The sequence below is a fragment of the Pseudophryne corroboree genome, chromosome 10, assembly GCF_028390025.1.
Source record: "Pseudophryne corroboree isolate aPseCor3 chromosome 10, aPseCor3.hap2, whole genome shotgun sequence".
Classification (NCBI taxonomy): Eukaryota; Metazoa; Chordata; class Amphibia; order Anura; family Myobatrachidae; genus Pseudophryne; species Pseudophryne corroboree.
In genome coordinates, this window is record NC_086453.1 from 286847540 (window position 1) to 286863128 (window position 15589).

At 50.1% G+C, this 15589-nt stretch overlaps 3 non-coding genes across 3 annotated transcripts; 1 reads left to right on the top strand and 2 right to left on the bottom strand.

The window, feature by feature from the left end:
• Nucleotides 1-169: 169 nt before the first annotated feature.
• Nucleotides 170-252, bottom strand: TRNAL-CAG (transfer RNA leucine (anticodon CAG)). Its single transcript has one exon. It is a non-coding gene; the product is annotated as a tRNA-Leu (tRNA).
• A 13232-nt stretch (nucleotides 253-13484) lies between these two features.
• On the top strand, nucleotides 13485-13557 carry TRNAF-GAA (transfer RNA phenylalanine (anticodon GAA)). Its single transcript has one exon. It is a non-coding gene; the product is annotated as a tRNA-Phe (tRNA).
• Nucleotides 13558-15261: 1704 nt separating this feature from the next.
• On the bottom strand, nucleotides 15262-15344 carry TRNAL-CAG (transfer RNA leucine (anticodon CAG)). The gene has a single exon. It is a non-coding gene; the product is annotated as a tRNA-Leu (tRNA).
• Between the last annotated feature and the right edge of the window lie 245 nt (nucleotides 15345-15589).

A 15589-nucleotide genomic window follows, 5' to 3' on the forward strand; every position in this document is an offset into this window, starting at 1 on the left:
TTCATTCACTATCACTGCTCTGAAAAACACATATTCCACTGATTGAGATTAATATATATGGAATCTCCTAGAATACAACATAGCCATCCATTCATCCATAACACTGACACATCTTCAGTCTTTACTCTTTCATTAATTAACTTTTTCTTTAAAAAAAGAATTACACACATGTCAGAAGTGGGATTCAAACCCACGCCTCCAGAGGAGACTGCAACCTGAACGCAGCGCCTTAGACCGCTCGGCCATCCTGACAAGATGCAAAACCTGAAAGTTAACTCCTTACAGACAGTGATCTTAAATCAAAAATGTGAAAATGTCTTGAACTGAGCAGTGTCATGATCTGCAAAGCTACTGACCCAAAGAAACAGTCATTGCCTATCTTATAACAATTAAGCATGTCAAGGTCAGGAATATATTGGCTGGAAAACTGACATTGGGTGCTCCTAGTCAATGTGGTGGGGGGGGGGATTCAACTGGGCATGAGCATTTCACTGCAAAAAAATCCATGTACCCAATTTTTAATTACCAAAGGTATGTGCACCCCCGATACCCGTGGTATCAAATTTAATAAAATGGTCACTGAGTTTTCAGCTTTGAAACCCCGTGTCACAATAATATAAAAAATTTATATACTGTATATATACTTACCAGTCCAGTGGTCTCCACAGGGGTGGTCTTCTGTATGCCGAATGTCGGGATCCCGGCGCACAGTATACCGGCGTCGGAATCCCGACACCCGGCATACCGACAACTATTCTCCCTCGTGGGGGTCCACGACCCCCTGGAGGGAGAATAAAATAGTGTGTCGCGCGTAGCGCGCCACCCTGCCCGCAAGGGGCTCCTTTGCGCTCGCCACGCTGTCGGTATGCCGGCGGTCGGGCTCACCTAGTGACCATCTCGACCTAATGCATGTCGACCAATAGTGGTCGACTTAATGACTCATACCCGAGAAAAGGGACAGCACTCAAAGACTTTTAAAGTGATAAAGTACATTGTAAACATAGGAACAACATTTTGTGGCTTTGTTTACAATATACTTTCACTTTAAGTCCTTGAATGCCGTCTAATCTAGCACGCTAGCTGACATGTTGGGTTAAAAAAAAGATAGATAGATAGATAGATAGATAGATAGATAGATAGATAGATAGATAGATAGATAGATAGACACACTGTATAATACTGTATTTAGATTCTGGTAGGGATAAATAATTGGGGTTGGGTACGGGATGCCGCCAGTCAAAATACCGACAGCGGCATCCCGACAACCATAATACTGACATTTTGAATTAAATGAATTAACCTTCCCCTCAGAGGCGTAACTAGAAATTTTTCTCCCCCAAACCAAAACATTCTCTTGGATCCCCCACCCCATAATTGCCACTAGTAAAGTGATGAAACTGCGCCGATAAGGGGGCGTGGCCTTGCTGAATTGGGCGTGGCTTTGCATAAAGGCGCGTGGCATTGCCTAAAAAGACTTCCTTATACCCCAGTTTTGTAACCTGCATACCCAGATGTTGGCCACCACAGGAAAGAAAAATAATCCTGATTCATGCCCCTTACATTATTTATCATTTTTCCTCCTTATGGTAATGCCCAGTATACATTATGCCACATACTGCAATTACCCTTAGACATTATGCCACACACAATAATGCCCATGACACAATATGTCACACACCATAATGCCCCGACACGTTATGACACATTATGCCTGTGACACATTATGACACACATCGCAATGCCGTTACACATTATGCCACACACTGCAATGCCCATTATACATTATGTCACACACTGCAATGCCCCAATACATTATACCACATACCACAATGCCCGTGATATAGTATGCCACACACCGTAATGCCTGTGACACATTATGACACACACCGCAATGTCCGTGACACATTATGACACACACCGCAATGTCTGTGATACATTATGCCACACACCGCAATGCCCATTACACATTAAGTCCTACAGTAAGGCTTGTTATTACTTTTAAATTACCTGCACGGTGCCAGGGGTTTTCATGCTCAGGGTGTCATGCTCATTGCCAGAGGTTTCATGCGGTAGGTGTTATGCTTGTTGCCAGAGGTATCATGTGCTGGGTTTCAAGCTTGTTGCCAGGGGGTAATATTTGTTGCCAGTGGTTTAATGCACTGGGTGTCATGCTCGTTGCTAGGGGGTAATGCTTGTTGCCAGGGATTTTATGAGCTGGGTGTTGTGCTTGTAACCAGTGGGTAATGCTTGTTGCTAGAGCTGGTCTCCCAGTGCCACATATGTCCCCAGTGCCAGATATTCCCCCACAGTGCCAGGTACACAGTTACCCCCAGTGCCAAATATGCCCCCCCAGTGCCAAATATGCTCCCCCAGTGCCAAATATGCCCCCCCATGCCAAATATGCTCCCCCGATGCCAAATATGCCCCTCCCCAGTGCCATCTATGCCCCGGTGCCAACTATGCCCCACCAGTGCCAAATATGCTCCCCCAGTGCCAGGTACACGCCCCCCCCCCCCCGGGCTCTCCCGCTGCTGTGCATTTTGGAAAGGAGGACACAGAGGGCACAGTGCGCGCCTGTCCTGTGTGTCCCTGCTGGGTCACCGGCAGCAGCGGTGTGTCTGTCAAATGAAGTTCCAGTTCATGAGCCAATCAGAGCTCACGAAAGGGCATTTCATTTAACAGACACGCCACTGCCGCCAAAGCCCCAGGAAGGAGGACACACAGGAGAGGCCCGCATTTGCGACCGCAGAGGCTGCGGGGCCCTAGTTACGCCACTGCTTACCCTTACCCTAAGCCTTCCTCTCCACAGCCTAGCCCTAAGCCTTCCCAGCATACTGACATTCAGGATCCCAGTTGTCGGCATTCTGACACGTGTTAGGATTTCAGCGCTGGTATTCTGAATGCCAGCATCCCATCCACCAGGATACCAACTACAACCCTTTAATTATATGTGTATACATAGTACATACATATATATATACGTACAGACATACATATATTTGTATGCTCCTTATTGTGCTCCATCCTCCCATCTGTAAGTTCATTACTAACCCGCATACAGAGATATCCTTCAATTTTTTTGCTAGATGAATTCAGTGGTGCCCTCCAGTGACCAGCGCAGCTAGGCAGCCACCGAAAGCTGCCCAATGGTAGAGCCAGCCCTGTGTACATCCCAGACCACCAGTAGCCACCGAAGGCTAGAACACATACCAGCAGGTAATCCTGCCATTGGCGTTTATATAATGTGTGCAATGTGTGCGGTGCATATGGGCCTCTGGGTCCAGGGGGGGCCCACAGCGCACACACTGAACCCATTTTAATACTTACCATTCCGGAGTCCAGTGCCGGGCGCAGAGGTCGCGGCAGAAATCACAGCCAAAATGGCCGCCTCGCATGCACAGTAGCCAAATTGGTCTCCGGATCATGGCGGGCACCATGTTTCCGGAGGCCTGCCCAGTAGACTGCTGCACAGTGCCGGAGTTTACAGTGTCGTTCAGAGGAGCGGCCCCACCCGGAGGTGCACACGGGCCCACTCCTCTATAGAAACGCCTGTTAAAATGTGAAAAAAACAATAATCTGCAAAAGTGTGCTTTTCATTCTTTAGTACATCTGAATGATTTTGCGTTGCCATACATTGGTCTGGTAAAGGTAAAATTGTTACCTGTTTGCAGATCCTTTAGAGAAAAGTGATTTTTCTTCCTCTACATTATCTGTTTTCATACATACAGAGACCATAGGCTTGCGCAGGGGGGGTGCCTGGTGCGCACAGGCACCCCCTAATGTCTGTAACCCCCTCACACACACCTGCTGCTGCTGCAGTATTGGCGATCGCTGAGTGTGCATTTCTTTCCTCCCGCCCATTGCGCCCGCCACCCCCTCCGCTCAGTCTGGCTGTCATTCATTTTTATGGTGCAGCATCACTGACATAATCCTACTCCCAGTTCCTCTAACCTGTGGGATGTGTCGTGATGATGTCATGCAGTGTGCATGCCCGCTCATACTCCCACCCATGCTCTCTCTCTCTCCTCATCATGTGCCAATGCCACAGAATACAGCGTTCCTCTTGGAGGAGGACAAGTTCAAATTCAATATCAATATACATTTCGAGGGATTCCATAGTAATAAAATGTACAAATTGAACATATATTAAACAGATTTCTCTGACGTCCTAAGTGGATGCTGGGGACTCCGTCAGGACCATGGGGAATAGCGGCTCCGCAGGAGACAGGGCACAAAAGTAAAAGCTTTAGGATCAGGTGGTGTGCACTGGCTCCTCCCCCTATGACCCTCCTCCAAGCCTCAGTTAGGTTTTTGTGCCCGGCCGAGAAGGGTGCAATCTAGGTGGCTCTCCTAAAGAGCTGCTTAGAGTAAAAGTTTTATTAGATTTTTTATTTTCAGTGAGTCCTGCTGGCAACAGGCTCACTGCAACGAGGGACTTAGGGGAGAAGAAGTGAACTCACCTGCATGCAGGATGGATTGGCTTCTTAGGCTACTGGACACTAGCTCCAGAGGGACGATCACAGGTACAGCCTGGATGGGTCACCGGAGCCGCGCCGCCGACCCCCTTGCAGATGCTGAAGAGAGAAGAGGTCCAGAAATCGGCGGCTGAAGACTTCTCAGTCTTCATGAGGTAGCGCACAGCACTGCAGCTGTGCGCCATTGCTCTCAGCACACTTCACACCAACGGTCACTGAGGGTGCAGGGCGCTGGGGGGGGCGCCCTGGGCAGCAATGAAAGTACCTATACTGGCTAAAAATACATCACATATAGCCTCTGGGGCTATATGGATGTATTTAACCCCTGCCAGGTTGTCAGAAAAACGGGAGAAGAAGCCCGCCGAAAAGGGGGCGGGGCCTATTCTCCTCAGCACACAGCGCCATTTTCCCTCACAGAACTGCTGGTGGGAAGGCTCCCAGGCTCTCCCCTGCACTGCACTACAGAAACAGGGTTAAAACAGAGAGGGGGGGGCACTTATTTGGCGATATGATTATATATTAAGATGCTATAAGGGAAAACACTTATATAAAGGTTGTCCCTGTATAATTATAGCGTTTTGGTGTGTGCTGGCAAACTCTCCCTCTGTCTCCCCAAAGGGCTAGTGGGGTCCTGTCCTCTATCAGAGCATTCCCTGTGTGTGTGCTGTGTGTCGGTACGTGTGTGTCGACATGTATGAGGACGATGTTGGTGAGGAGGCGGAGCAATTGCCTGTAATGGTGATGTCACTCTCTAGGGAGTCGACACCGGAATGGATGGCTTATTTAGGGAATTACGTGATAATGTCAACACGCTGCAAGGTCGGTTGACGACATGAGACGGCCGGCAAACAAAATAGTACCTGTCCAGGCGTCTCAAACACCGTCAGGGGCTTTAAAACGCCCATTTACCTCAGTCGGTCGACACAGACACGGACACTGACTCCAGTGTCAACGGTGAAGAAAAAAACTTATTTTCCTTTAGTGCCACACGTTACATGTTAAGGGCAATGAAGGAGGTGTTACATATTTCTGATACTACAAGTACCACAAAAAAGGGTATTATGTGGGGTGTGAAAAAACTACCTGTAGTTTTTCCTGAATCAGATAAATTAAATGAAGTGTGTGATGATGCGTGGGTTTCCCCCGATAGAAAATTATTGGCGGTATACCTTTTCCCGCCAGAAGTTAGGGCGCGTTGGGAAACACCCCTTAGGGTGGATAAGGCGCTCACACGCTTATCACAAGTGGCGTTACCGTCTCCAGATACGGCCGCCCTCAAGGAGCCAGCTGATAGGAGGCTGGAAAATATCCTAAAAAGTATATACACACATACTGGTGTTATGCTGCGACCAGCGATCGCCTCAGCCTGGATGTGCAGCGCTGGGGTGGCTTGGTCGGATTCCCTGACTGAAAATATTGATACCCTTGACAGGGACAGTATTTTATTGACTATAGAGCATTTAAAGGATGCATTTCTATATATGCGAGATGCACAGAGGGATATTTGCACTCTGGCATCAAGAGTAAGTGCGATGTCCATATCTGCCAGAAGATGTTTATGGACACGACAGTGGTCAGGTGATGCAGATTCCAAACGGCACATGGAAGTATTGCCGTATAAAGGGGAGGAGTTATTTGGGGTCGGTTCATCGGACCTGGTGGCCACGGCAACAGCTGGAAAATCCACCTTTTTTACCCCAAGTCACATCTCAGCAGAAAAAGACACCGTCTTTTCAGCCTCAGTCCTTTCGTCCCCATAAGGGCAAGCGGGCAAAAGGCCAGTCATATCTGCCCAGGGATAGAGGAAAGGGAAGAAGACTGCAGCAGGCAGCCCATTCCCAGGAACAGAAGCCCTCCACCGCTTCTACCAAGTCCTCAGCATGACGCTGGGGCCGTACAAGCGGACTCAGGTGCGGTGGGGGGTCGTCTCAAGAGTTTCAGCACGCAGTGGGCTCACTCGCAAGTGGACCCCTGGAGCCTACAAGTAGTATCCCAGGGGTACAGATTGGAAATTCGAGACGTCTCCCCCTCGCAGGTTCCTGAAGTCTGCTTTACCAACGTCTCCCTCCGACAGGGAGGCAGTATTGGAAACAATTCACAAGCTGTATTCCCAGCAGGTGATAATCAAAGTGCCCCTCCTACAACAAGGAAAGGGGTATTATTCCACACTATATTGTGGTACTGAAGCCAGACGGCTCGGTGAGACCTATTCTAAATCTGAAATATTTGAACACTTACATACAAAGGTTCAAATCAAGATGGAGTCACTCAGAGCAGTGATAGCGAACCAGGAAGAAGGGGACTATATGGTGTCCCTGGACATCAGGGATGCTTACCTCCATGTCCCAAATTTGCCCTTCTCACCAAGGGTACCTCAGGTTCGTGGTACAGAACTGTCACTATCAGTTTCAGACGCTGCCGTTTGGATTGTCCACGGCACCCCGGGTCTTTACCAAGGTAATGGCCGAAATGATGATTCTTCTTCAAAGAAAATGGACGATCTCCTGATAAGGGCAAGGTCCAGAGAACAGTTGGAGGTCGGAGTAGCACTATCTCAAGTAGTTCTACGACAGCACGGGTGGATTCTAAATATTCCAAAATCGCAGCTGTTTCCGACGACACGTCTACTGTTCCTAGGGATGATTCTGGACACAGTCCAGAAAAGGGTGTTTCTCCCGGAGAAGAAAGCCAGGGAGTTATCCGAGCTAGTCAGGAACCTCCTAAAACCAGGAAAAGTGTCAGTGCATCATTGCACAAGGGTCCTGGGAAAAATGGTGGCTTCTTACGAAGCGATTCCATTCGGCAGATTTCACGCAAGAACTTTTCAGTGGGATCTGCTGGAAAAATGATCCGGATCGCATCTTCAGATGCATCAGCGGATAACCCTGTCTCCAAGGACAAGGGTGTTTCTTCTGCGGTGGCTGCAGAGTGCTCATCTATTAAAGGGCCGCAGATTCGGCATTCAGGACTGGGTCCTGGTGGCCACGGATGCCAGCCTGAGAGGCTGGGGAGCAGTCACACAGGGAAAAAATTTCCAGGGAGTGTGATATAGTCTGGAGACTTCTCTCCACATAAATATACTGGAGCTAAGGGCAATTTACAATGCTCTAAGCTTAGCAAGACCTCTGCTTCAAGGTCAGCCGGTATTGATCCAGTGGGACAACATCACGGCAGTCGCCCACGTAAACAGACAGGGCGGCACAAGAAGCAGGATGGCAATGACAGAAACTGCAAGGATTCTTCGCTGGGCGGAAAATCATGTGATAACACTGTCAGCAGTGTTCATTCCGGGAGTGGACAACTGGGAAGCAGACTTCCTCAGCAGGCACGACATCCACCCGGGAGAGTGGGGACTTCATCGGGAAGTCTTCCACATGATTGTGAACCGTTGGGAAAGACCAAAGGTGGACATGATGGCGTCCCGCCTGAACAAAAAACTGGACAAGTATTGCGCCAGGTCAAGAGACCCTCAGGCAATAGCTGTGGACGTTCTGGTAACACCGTGGGTGTACCAGTCGGTGTATGTGTTCCCTCCTCTGCTTCTCATACCCAAGGTACTGAGAATTATAAGACGTAGAGGAGTAAGAACTATACTCGTGGCTCCGGATTGGCCAAGAAGGACTTGGTACCCGGAACTTCAAGAAATGCTCACAGAGGACTCATGGCCTCTGCCGCTAAGAAGGGACTTGCTTCAGCAAGTACCAAGTCTGTTCCAAGACTTACCGCGGCTGCGTTTGACGGTATGGCGGTGGAACGCCGGATCCTAAGGGAAAAAGGCATTCCGGAAGAGGTCATTCCTACCCTGGTCAAAGCCAGGAAGGAGGTGACCGCACAACATTATCACCACATGTGGCGAAAATATGTTGCGTGGTGTGAGGCCAGGAAGGCCCCACGAAGAAATTTCAACTCGGTCGATTCCTGCATTTCCTGCAAACAGGAGTGTCTATGGGCCTCAAATTGGGGTCCATTAAGGTTCAAATTTCGGCCCTGTCAAACATTGGTTTAAACCGCTCAAATCTGTGGATTTGAAATATCTCACATGGAAAGTGACCATGCTGTTGGCCCTGGCCTCGGCCAGGCGAGTGTCAGAATTGGCGGCTTTGTCTCACAAAGCCCATATCTGATTGTCCATTCGGACAGGGCAGAGCTGCGGACTCGTCCCCAGTTTCTCCCTAAGGTGGTGTCAGCGTTTCACCTGCACCAGCTTATTGTGGTACCTGCGGCTACTAGGGACTTGGAGGACTCCAAGTTGCTAGATGTTGTCAGGGCCCTGAAAATATAGGTTTCCAGGACGGCTGGAGTCAGGAAAACTGACTTGCTGTTATCCTGTAGGCACCCAAAAAACTGGGTGCTCTTGCTTCTAAGCAGACGATTGCTAGTTGGATGTGTAGTACAATTCAGCTTGCACATTCTGTGGCAGGCCTGCCACAGCCAAAATATGTAAATGCCCATTCCACAAGGAAGGTGGGCTCATCTTGGGCGGCTGCCCGAGGGGTCTCGGCTTTACAACTTTGCCGAGCTGCTACTTGGTCAGGGGCACACCCTGGCTGAGGAGGACCTGGAGTTCTCTCATTCGGTGCTGCAGAGTCATCCGCACTCTCCCGCCCGTTTGGGAGCTTTGGTATAATCCCCATGGTCCTGACGGAGTCCCCAGCATCCACTTAGGACGTCAGAGAAAATAAGAATTTACTTACCGATAATTCTATTTCTCGTAGTCCGTAGTGGATGCTGGGCGCCCATCCCAAGTGCGGATTGTCTGCAATACTTGTACATAGTTATTGTTACAAAAATCGGGTTATTATTGTTGTGAGCCATCTTTTCAGAGGCTCCGCTGTTATCATGCTGTTAACTGGGTTCAGATCACAGGTTGTACAGTGTGATTGGTGTGGCTGGTATGAGTCTTACCCGGGATTCAAAATCCTTCCTTATTGTGTACGCTCGTCCGGGCACAGTATCCTAACTGAGGCTTGGAGGAGGGTCATAGGGGGAGGAGCCAGTGCACACCACCTGATCCTAAAGCTTTTACTTTTGTGCCCTGTCTCCTGCGGAGCCGCTATTCCCCATGGTCCTGACGGAGTCCCCAGCATCCACTACGGACTACGAGAAATAGAATTATCGGTAAGTAAATTCTTATTTTTATATATCTGTCTCTCTCTCTCTATATATATATCTGTGCATCAATTCTCTATATTATTTAGTTTGTATTGAGTGCCAATATGTGGTGGTAGACACCAGTGGCGTGCGGTGAGGTCAGAGGCTGGTGAGGCACTACAGCCATAATGTCCGCCGAATCCTGCCGATGACCACTACCGCCGCCAAGCCAATGCCCGCTACTGCCACTGAGCCGATGCCTGCTGCCACCGCCAATGGCTTACAAACTCGCCCACCATCAACTGACCCAGCCCTCCGCCACTAATTTGCACCTCAGTCCGATGCCGCCAATGCCCGCTGCCTGCCTGCTCATCATACTTGTGATATATTGTACATTTTTATAGAAAAAAAATAAAAATTAGTGTTTGGGAAGGGAGTGGGAGGAGGACATGAATGCAATTTTGTTGTCCAGGGCTTCCATTAACTTAATGGAGAAGGGTCTGAATGGGTTAAAAAAAAATAAAAAAAAAATGCGTGAGGTCCCCCCTCCTAAGTGTAACCAGCCTCGGGCTCTTTGAGCCGGTCCTGGTTGTTTTAAAACTGGGGGAAAATTGGACAGGGGTTCCCCGTATTTAGACAACCAGCACCGGGCTCTTAGACCGGGCCTGGTTCCAATAATACGGGGGACAAAAGATGTAGGGGTCCCCCGTATTTTTAAAACCAGCACCGGGCTCCACTAGCCAGGGACATAATGCCACAGCCGGGGGACACATTTATGTAGGTCCCTGCGGCCGTGGCATTACCCCCCCAACTAGTCACCTCTGGCCGGGGTTCCCTGGAGGAGTGGGGACCCCTTAAATCAAGAGGTCCCCCCCCTCCAGGCACCCAAGGGCCAGGGGTGAAGCCCGAGGCTGTCCCCAGCACCCCTGGGCGGTGGGTGCCGGGCTGATAGCCATATGTGTGTATGAAAAATAATATTGTGTTTTGTTGTGGAACTACAAGGCCCAGCAAGCCTCCCCCGCTTGCTGGTACTTGGAGAACCTCAAGTGCCAGCATTCGGGGAAATAACGGGCCCGCTGGTACCTGTAGTTCTACAACAACAAAAATACCCAAATAAAAACACAACACACACACACCGTGAAAGTAAAAATTTATTAAAACACACTAACACACTCACACATACTTACCTACATCCCACGCCGGTCACGTCCACTTGTCCATGTAGAATCCAATAGGTGGTTCCTGTAAAAATGAGAGAGAGATTACTTACCTACATCCCACGCCGGTCACGTCCACTTGTCCAGCAGAATCCAATAGGGCCGGTACCTGTAAAAATGAAAATTATACTTACAAACAAAGTAATCCACAGGAGGAGAGAGAGAAATTAATGAATATTATGCACTCGCTGACGCTGGAGGACATTAGCACAGACAGGGGAGAGTGCTGCTGCTAACTGGGAGGATGGAGCAGGCTCCCCCAATAGTTGTGAGCCTAGTAGCTGTACCCCTAGTAGCTTTGCCCCCTGTAGCAGTGCCCCCAGTAGCAGTGCCCCGAGTAGTTGTGACCCCTGTAGTTATGCCCCCAGTTGCTGTGCCCCTTGTAGCTGTGCCCCCTGTAGCTTTGCCCCTTATGGCTGTGCCCCCAGTAGTTGTGACCCCTGTAGCAGTGCCCGTTGTAGCTGTGCCCCTTGTAGCTTTGCCCCCAGTCGCTGTGGCCCCTGTAGCTGTGCCCCCAGTAGTTGTGCCCCTTGTAGCTTTGCCCCCAATAGCTGTGCCCCCAGTCGCTGTGCCCCTAGTAGTTGTGACCCCTGTAATTGTGCCCCCAGTTGCTGTGCCCCCCCAGTTGTTGTGCCCCCCCCAGTTGCTGTGCCCCTTGTAGTTGAGCCCCCCAGTTGCTGTGCCCCTTGTAGTTGAGCCTCCCAGTTGCTGTGCCCCTTGTAGTTGCGCCCCCCAGTTGCTGTGCCCCTTGTAGTTGTGCCCCTTGTAGTTGTGCCCCCAGTTGCTGTGCCCCTTGTAGTTGTGCCCCTTATAGTTGTGCCCATTGTAGTTGTGCCCCTTGTTGTTGTGCCCCCCAGTTGCTGTGCCCTTGTTGTTGTGCCCCTTGTTGCTGTGCCCCCCAGTTGCTGTGCCCCTTGTTGTTGTGCCCCCCAGTTGTTGTGCCCCTGTTGCTGTGCCCCTGTTGCTGTGCCCCTTGTTGTTGTGCCCCCCAGTTGCTGTGCCCCTGTTGCTGTGCCCCCCAGTTGCGGTGCCCCTGTTGCTGTGCCCCCCAGTTGCGGTTTTGCTGTGCCCCCCAGTTGCGGTGCCCTTGTTGCTGTGCCCCCCAGTTGTGGTGCCCCTGTTGCTGTGCCCCCCAGTTGCGGTTTTGCTGTGCCCCCCAGTTGTGGTGCCCCTGTTGCTGTGCCCCCCAGTTGCGGTGCCCCTGTTGCTGTGCCCCCCAGTTGCGGTTTTGCTGTGCCCCCCAGTTGCGGTGCCCTTGTTGCTGTGCCCCCCAGTTGTGGTGCCCCTGTTGCTGTGCCCCCCAGTTGCGGTTTTGCTGTGCCCCCCAGTTGTGGTGCCCCTGTTGCTGTGCCCCCCAGTTGCGGTGCCCCTGTTGCTGTGCCCCCCAGTTGCGGTTTTGCTGTGCCCCCCAGTTGCGGTGCCCTTGTTGCTGTGCCCCCCAGTTGTGGTGTCCCTGTTGCTGTGCCCCCCAGTTGCGGTTTTGCTGTGCCCCCCAGTTGTGGTGCCCCTGTTGCTGTGCCCCCCAGTTGCGGTGCCCCTGTTGCTGTGCCCCCCAGTTGCGGTGCCCCTGTTGCTGTTCCCCCCAATTGCGGTGCCCCTGTTGCTGTGCCCCCCAGGTGTGGAGCCCCTGTTGCTGTGCCCCCCAGTTGCGGTTTTGCTGTACCCCCCAGTTGCGGTGCCCCTGTTGCTGTGCCCCCCAGTTGCGGTGCCCCTGTTGCTGTTCCCCCCAATTGCGGTGCCCCTGTTGCTGCCCCCAAACACAAACACATTTAAAAAAAAAAACCCACACACATACATACTTACCGCTCCTTCAGCGCCGTCCTCCGTCTCCGTCCGCCGGCTCGTCTCTGCTGTACTATGGGAGAGACGTCATGACTCATGACGTCTCTCCCATAGTAGCGGCGCTGGCTGCAGCGGGCGCCCACACAGGCCACGGCGCCTGCTGCAGCCGGGAAGGGGGTGATTGGACAGCGGATCCAGCACTGGATCCACTGGGCCAATCACATCTGGGGCACTGACAGGGGCGTGCATTCATCGCACGCCCCTGTCATTGCGGCACCAGTATAGGTGCCGCTTCCCCATTAATTTTCAATGGGCTTTCACAGCCCATTGCTGCGCCCCGGCCCGTGCCCGCCCCCCGCTGCCCGGAGTTTTAATGTTAGCAGCGGGAGGCACAGGGGGGGGGGAATTATTAAAATAATGAAAAAAGATATTTATAACAGACTCTGTTGTAAATATCTTCTTTTTATTATTTTAATCATTATGACAGGGGAGGCACTGCCTCCCCTGCCTGCACGTCCCTGGTAGACATGCCTGATAGGTGATGCTAGACACGCCCATTAGGTGGTGTTAGACATGCCCAATAGGCGGTGCTAAACACGCCCTTCTAATCGTGCACCCCCTAATAAAATGTCCTGCGCACGCCTATGACAGAGACTCATTGTGAGTTTCATACATAGCTGGTTATACCACATTTGGCACTTACCACCTCTTCTGACATCTCCTCAGTGCTTCATCTGTGTCCCTAACCTGTCTTTAGTGTAACTTGTTAGCATTACTATGCAGAGGTAAAGTGTCCTCCCATTACCGCGCTTTATTCTATTCCTCATACTGAAATATATTTTGCAAATGATTCAGAATATTTGAACAGGAAGCTGGTCTGTCTCATGTCTGTCTGGTGTGTTCCAAATTGTACTTCACAGCCGAAATAGCTCAGTTGGGAGAGCGTTAGACTGAAGATCTAAAGGTCCCTGGTTCGATCCTGGGTTTTGGCAGATCCTTTTAGTGCTTTCAAAGCTCACCTCTATTTCACCAATTATTGATTCAGTATCACAGCTCTGAAAAACATATAGTCATAGGGGGTTATTCAGAGATGGACGCAGATCTGCGTCCATCTACTCACATGCTGGGGGCTGCCCAGCACAGGGTAAAGCCACCCCTCATGTGTTACAAGCCTCCCTGCTATGCGGTCGCAATATAATTGTGAATGCATCGATTAGAGGATGACCCCTGGCTGCGATGGCAGGCGGTCCGATGTCATTTTTTCTCCAAAAAAGCTCCTGACACGCCCCTGTTTTACCCGACATGCCCCCGCAATGCCATGTCTACGCCCACCGCTGTCAATCATCTTGTGGTCACATCCTTCAGGGATATGACCGCAATGTGAATGACCGCACAGGCATGATGCAGCTTGCGCAGTTTGCCGCTGTATGGCAGACTGTGATTTGAAAAACACATAAACCATTTAAAACTAAAAAACATCTATTGACAACTCTTTGTTCATCAATGTATCAAAAATGTGTAAAGTCCAGCAGCAGTGGCGAGTGCACCTTCACTTGCTGCAGCTCAGGATAAGCGGAACCAGGCAGGGGCCATCCTGTCCCCTAACAAACCACACCCAATGCCGTCACTGGGGCAAAGCTCCAACCAACATCCTCCATAGAAGCATAGCCAGATGAAGGTGGGGCGCAGGGTTACTATACCTATGGACCCGCGTATAACCACTGCTCTTCCCACAGAGCTCTGCGGAGCACCTGCTGCTGCAGCGTTAACTGGCTCTGCCCCAGGTGTCCTGCTAACACTGCAATGGGTGTGGTATGTTAGCTATAATAGACTTAGGTCGACACTGCCTAGGTCGACCACTATTGGTCTAGAGTAAGTAGGTCGACATGGTTTCTAGGTCAACAGGGACTCTAGGTCGACATGTACTAGGTCGACATGAGAAAAGGTCTACATGAGGTATTTTTTTACTTATTTTGGTGTTGTTTTCTCCATACAGTGACCGGGAACCCCAATTAGTGCACCGTGTCCCCTCTTCATGCTTCGGGTTACTGTTCCCAATTGTAGTCCATGTGGATCGTAAAGTATGAAAAAGTTAAAAAAAAAATTTATTAAAAAAAATAATAATTATCGTCGACCTAGAACATGTCGCCCTAGAGTCCCTGTCAACCTAGAAACCATGTTGACCTACTTACTGTCAACCAATAGTGGTCGACCTAGACAGTGTTGACCTACTTACTGTCGACCTAAAGACCGGATCCCGACGGCATTATCCTATTGTAGCCTACAGACTACTATTTCAAATATTTTTACGGGAAGGGATCCGGAGGAGTTGGTACCTTATGCTCAACGGCCACGCATGTGCAGTGTGCGCCAAAAACTTGAATCAGGGAACAGCGTACTCCTGTGTTGCCAAGAGAAGAATAGTACATTTTTATGAGAATATTCATTTTCACATTGCAAATTTACTTGAAAAAAGTTATCACAGCCACGTTAAGAATGCGGATTGTGAAAGTTACACCCCAAGTGAGCATGCACAGAGAGAAGACATATAGCAGCTACAGATAATAATATAGTAAAACAAAAAAATTATTGCCATGTATTCATCTACAGCACTGAAACAAATTCATCACGTGCTTGTGGGTGTTTAATTGTTTTCATCAACGAACGTTTTCTTTTTTAAATTAAAAGTATAGACATGTCAGAAGTGGGATTCGAACCCACGCCTCCAGAGGAGACTGCGACCTGAACGCAGCGCCTTAGACCGCTCGGCCATCCTGACTTGTTCCTGACAGGGCGGTTATCTTTTCAAGTTGACATGGGTTTAATGTAACCCTGCTATCTGTTATTACAATATACCGCTGCATACAGCAGCAGCACACAGCCCCGTATAACAGCAACTGACAGGAGGAGACACTGTTACATATAACCCAGAGCAGCTCCCGGCACTGTTATGAGTTACATTGTATCAGTTATGCAACGGAGTCCCGCCCCTATGACTATACAAGGAATTAGCCCCACCCATGT